The sequence below is a fragment of the Saccopteryx leptura genome, chromosome 3 (genome assembly GCF_036850995.1).
Source record: "Saccopteryx leptura isolate mSacLep1 chromosome 3, mSacLep1_pri_phased_curated, whole genome shotgun sequence".
Lineage (NCBI taxonomy): Eukaryota > Metazoa > Chordata > Mammalia > Chiroptera > Emballonuridae > Saccopteryx > Saccopteryx leptura.
This window is the reverse complement of record NC_089505.1, coordinates 7,490,284-7,496,283: the sequence shown is the minus strand read 5'-3', so window position 1 is coordinate 7,496,283 and position 6,000 is coordinate 7,490,284.

Genomic DNA, 6,000 nt, shown 5'->3' with positions numbered 1-6,000 from the left:
ACTTTCTTAGGCCCTGGCCGGTTGGCTCAGTGATAAAGCGTGGGCTTGGCCTCTGTCCCAGGCGCTAGAGTGGCTCTGGTCGTGGCAGAGCGACGCCCTGGAGGGGCAGAGCATCACCCCCTGGTGGGCAGAGCGTCGCCCCTGGTGGGCGTGCCGGGTGGATCCCAGTCGGGCCCATGCGGGAGTCTGTCTGACTGTCTCTCCCCATTTCCAGCTTCAGAAAAAAAAACAAAAAAAAAACAAAAAAAACTGCACTTTCTTAACACTATATGTAAACTAAAACTGCATTTTCTTCACTTTAAACAAAACTAAAACTGCACTTTCTTAAAATAAAACCACAAAAACTTAATTTTAAAAAAAATGCACTTTCTTAACTTTAAACTTAACCTAAGCTTAACATTATATATTTTTCATTTAATCATCACCTGTTTTTGCCTTTTTGGCTGCACTTTCACTTGCAAGACTTTTGAATAAAAATCAAACCAAAAAGGTTTGCTTTTGCCTGCCTTTTAAAATGTTACGGAAATGTGACAAACAAGTGTCATTAAAAAGTGCTGAAGTGCATGACCAGGCGGTGACACAGTGGATAGAGCATCAGACTGGGATGTGGAGGACTCAGGTTCAAGACCCCAAGGTCACCAGCTTGAGCGCAGGCTCATCTGGTTTGAGCAAAAAGCTCACCAGCTTGGCCCCAAGGTCGCTGGCTTAAGCAAGGGGGTCACTTGGTCTGCTGTAGCCCCATGGTCAAGGTACATATGAGAAAGTAATCAATGAACAACTAAAGTGCCACAACAACAAAAAAATGATTATTGATGCTTCTCATCTCTCTCCATTCCTGTTTGTCTGACTCTCTTTCTGTCTCTGAAATAAATAAGTAAGTAAATAAATAAATAAATGTGCTGAAGCAGCAGCTTCCGGAATCATGACTCGTATCTCGAATTTGGCTCAGATCTTGAACACAAAAACAGACTGAGTCACAGCTCATATCTAAGAAAAAAAAATTCGTATGTTGGTCTGCTCGTATCTCAAGGTGCCACTGTATATAGATAAAAAGAGCTCCCTGCAAGTAACTCCCTAACAGTGGGTTGATGTAACAATTATGTAGAGTCCCATAAAAAAGAGCTCTCTACGAGGAAATCCCCAAAAGTGGCTTGATGTAGTAATCCTGGAGATTAATGCTTGTTAGAAGGTGTATGCCAGCCTGACCTGTGGTGGCGCAGTGGATAAAGCGTCGACCTGGAAATGCTGAGGTCGCCGGTTTGAAACCCTGGGCTTGCCTGGTCAAGGCACATATGGGAGTTGATGCTTCCAGCTCCTCCCCCCTCTTCTCTCAATCTCTCTCTCTCGTCGCTCTTCTCTCTCTCTCTCTATCTCTGTCTCTCCCTCTCCTCTCTAAAAAAAAAATGAATAAAAAAAAAAAAAAAAAAAAAAAAAGAAGGTGTATGCCAGAAAGGGTAATAAAGCCAAGAGGTCCCCAGCTGCAGTTAGTTGTCCAGACTCCAATGTTGTATGTGGAGTCTCCATGCTGGCCACTCTAGACAAACAAGCTGATGGGGCCCCATTAAGCTGTGCTCAGGTACACCATAGATCTGTGAGTAATGAACTGCCTGTGTGATTCTTACAACTAACTTGTGTGTTGGTCATGTCTTTCCTCTGGTGGCGACTGATTTCAGTACCAATAAGCAGAGTCCTCATAGCCTCCTCAAGAGTAGTCTCAAACAGGCTGCCAGCCCTGCTGCTAAGCAGGAGGGTCCCACTGCAGAGGGAAGTCGAACCAGGGATGCCTGATTGACATAGAGCTAGGGCTCTACTGGGGCAGAGAAGCACTTCTCTAGGAAGCCAGTGTCTCTCTGAGGAGGGTGTGGACAAAAAAAGGGGCCATATGCTGAACCTGACAAGCTCCAGGGAGGCTTGCATGGTAGCCTTACAAACTCAGAGACCTAAAATACCAAACACAGGATGGTATTGTTATGGACCGAACTGAGTAATTATTGTTTGGAGCCCAAATTGAGTATAAATTTAAAGAGCCTTTATTAACTGGCTGGTGACTGCTAGCTGAGAAACAGCTAATAGCCCCGAGCCTAGAAAGAGAGCAGTACTTAAGGGGATAAATCACAAAGTCATAGCTATTACAACAGGTATGCACAATATTCTTGACATTTTGGTAGAAAGCATTCTTTGTTCTAAAGCTGATTACAGTTATTCCTGTAATTGCTGCAAGTCTAAAAGCATAAAACTACATTTTGCTTCTGTAGGCAAGATTTAAGTCAAGGTATCTAACTAGTTGGGCTTGTAAAAATTTTTTACTCTAAGCTACTGCCACAGCAAGCTCCGTTTAATGCTTAATTTCCTTGCCTGACCAGGTGGTGGCGCAGTGGATAGAGCGTCAGACGGGGATGCAGAGGACCCAGGTTCGAGACCCCGAGGTCGCCAGCTTGAGCGCAGGCTCATCTAGTTTGAGCAAAAGCGCACCAGCTTGAACCCAAGGTCGCTGGCTCCAGCAAGGGGTTCCTCTGTCTGCTGAATGACCTTGGTCAAGGCACATATGAGAAAGCAATCAATGAACAACTAAGGTGTCGCAACCCACAATGAGAAGCTAATGATCGATGATTCTCATCTCTCTCCATTCCTGTCTGTCCCTGTCTATCCCTCTCTCTGACTCACTCTCTGTCTCTGTAAAAAATAAATAAATAAATAAAAATTTAATGGTTAACTTCCTTGTACAGACTATTGGGGATTTTCTACTCTAAGCAGTTACCAAAAGCAAGTTTAAAGTTCCTCTTTATGTCCAACTCTCTATACACAATACTGAGCTCCCATATACAACACTAGGACGGGGGCCCTTATCACAGTATGAAATTAAAACTTTCCAACTAAAAGCAAGCAGTTCATAGTGGGTAGTCATGTCCTAGTGAAGTATTGGGTTGGGGAATAAGTTCGTAGTGTTTTTACCGAAGACTTTTATTTAAACAAAAAACAATAATTATATCAATAAGTTAATCATTATAGTTTTCCCGTTGCTGTTTACAACCTCTTCCCAACTCATACGACCAGTTTGTTGATTGCCTTTCTCGCCAAAAATCGCCTGGTCTGGTGTCAAAGAAGTTGTTGAGCCAGTTTTTAAGGACCTCTTTGTTATCGAAGGTAACGCCCTTCATATGGTTTGACAGGGAGCGGAAAAGATGGTAATCGGTCGGTGCAAGGTCCGGAAAATACAGGGGATGCTGAAGGACCTCCCATTCGAGCTCTTGGAGTGCGGCTTTGACAACTTGTGCAACATGGGGCCTGGCCTTGTCCTGAAGAAGTATGATTTGACCATGTCGATCACGTCTTTTCAGTCGAATAGCCTCATTCACGCGGTGTAGCTGGGCAATGTAGAGCTCCTTGTTGACCGTAGCATTCTTTTCGAGCATTTCCCAGTTCTTCATCGAATTCAGAAGGCCTTCCACTGTGACACATGTCATCGACGTCAAAGTCGCCATTTTTGAACTTTGCAAACCATCTCCGTGCTGTAGACTCGCCTATGACACCTTCTCCATACACATCGCAAATGTCCCGGGCTGCTTCAGCAGCTTTTTGACCTCGATGAAAAGCAAAGAAGAGCAGGTGTCGAAAATGTTGATTTTTGCCTCCTGGGTATTCCATTTCTAAGCCTCAAAACTAATAAAAAATTAAATAACTAAAAATACAATTAGAAATAGTTTGGTAGGAGCAGAGAGATTTTTATCGAATGATACTTGACCCTTTGCCAAACAGCAAACAAATCGTTGTGAAATAAAAGAAAATATAAAAATGCTACGAACTTATTCCCCAACCCAATATTTTTCTCTAACTGGTCAAAGGTGTACTTGAATTGAGCCTGTTGTCTTTTGCATCTACAATAAGGTACCTCATAATGGCACCAGAGAAAACTCAGGTCCAAGGGGGGCTTCTCAGGTGAGAAAGAATTGAGGCGAGAGACAGTGTGCAGTGTTCAAGCAAAGCAAGCAGTTTATTAAGCAAAGCAGTGTGCTTGGAACAAGACACAGGGGGACAACTGAGCTTGTCTGAGCACCGCTACCTGTTGGGGTCTTAGAGATCATACACGTTTTAACTGTAACTTCTAAAGTTTCCTTTCACTGATACTCTGACTAACGTGCAGTATTTTGAGGCTGTTTAGACATATGGTGATTTTGTCCTGGTAGACCCTGTGATTCCTGACCCCCTCCTTCAGTGGCTGAGATAAAACCCCCTTTGTTCCCCTTCCCCTTTTCCTGCCCTGGTGCCTGTCTATCCTACCTAACAATAGCACGCCTTTGAAATGTAAGGGTAATTTTTTCCTGAAGTCCTCAGAGCAAGTATATCACCAGAGCAGAAGCCAACCACCCCCATTGTTGTTATTATCACGGTCACTGTTAGCTATTTTATTCCTGCCCACATAAAAGAAACTTCAGTATATACATTTTTACTTTTAACCAGTCCCACAGATTTCCCTGTTTTGCGTTCTTGTTCTTGGCCTCCCTAATCTATCGCCAATCAATTTCATGTAACCCCCCTTGTCTTCAACATCAATTCTGATGTACAAAATATGGGGCTAAATGCCATTTTCCAGATCATTTTCTCCCAATCACAATTCAAGTTACAAAATACTTTAAAATTAATTTAAATAAAAACTACATAAGAAAACCTATAGCAAAATGTAGTGATACACATACTAAGAACCAGGACAGTAAATTAAATCCAGAGAAAGTAAAAAAAGAAATGTTCACAGAGACATCTGCAGAGTGTAGACTGTATTTCCCCATGAATAAGACTCATCTTTTTTTTGAAAAATTTGGGGTATAAAAACTGGGTGCGTCTTATACAGTGGTTGTAGGTTTTTTACTTGCATTTCCCACTTATTTGCATTTGTTATTTTTTCTCAAATTTTGGGCCCCAAAATTAAGGTGTGTTTTATACATGGGGGCATCTTGGGAAAATACTTGTAAAGTAAAATAATTCATTCCTCCCCCCCCCCATCAAGGCACATATAAGAAATCTGTCAATAAACAACTAAGGAGCTGCAACGAAGAATTGATACTTCTCCATGGGGAAATATGGTACTTTACAACCTTACCATTTTTTTTCCTCTTGGGGTAAGATTTTGAAAAAATAATTCATTCCTCCATGGGTCCCTAAACTTTTTACTCAGAGGGCCAGTTCACTTTTCCTCAGACCATTGGAGAACCGTCACATACAGTGCTCCTCTCACTGACCACCAATGAAAGAGGTGCCCCTTCCAGAAGTGCGGCAGGGAGCTGGATAAATGGCCTCAGGGGGCCGCAGTTTGGGGACGCCTGCTCTATACAATTTAAGCTAAGCTACAACAACAACAAAAAGCCATCGTCATTTTTTTAATTTTAATTATTAATGTTAGAGAGAGAAGGGGGGGAGACAGAAACATCAATCTGTTTCTGTATGTGCCAATGTTCTTTAAACAGGATCAAACCTATGTAGTGTATGGGTGTGATGCCTAATCTACTGAACTCTCTGGTAAGAGCAAGCCATTGTCTTTTGGGGGAAAAAAAAAGTACTAGAGAAAACCTAACGTAATTAAAAAATAAAATAATAAGCCCTCCCTGGCCGGTTGGGTCAGTGGTAGAGCTTTGGCCTGGCGTGCAGGAGTCCTGGGTTCCATTCCTGGCCAGGGCACACAGTAGATGTGCTCATCTGCTTCTCCACCCCTCCCCCTCTCCTTCCTCTCTGTCTCTCTCTTCCCCTCCGGCAGCGCAGCCGAGGCTCCATTGGAGCAAAGATGGCCCGGGCACTGAGGATGGCTCTATGGCCTCTGCCTCAGACGCTAAAATGGCTCTGGTTGCAACAGAGCAATGCCCCAGATGGGCAGAGCATCGCCCCCTAGTGGGCGTGCCGGATGGATCCTGGTCGGGCGCATGGGGGAGTCTGACTGCCTCCCTGTTTTCAACTTCAGAAAAATACAAAAATAATAATAATAATAATAATAATAACAATAATAATAATCTA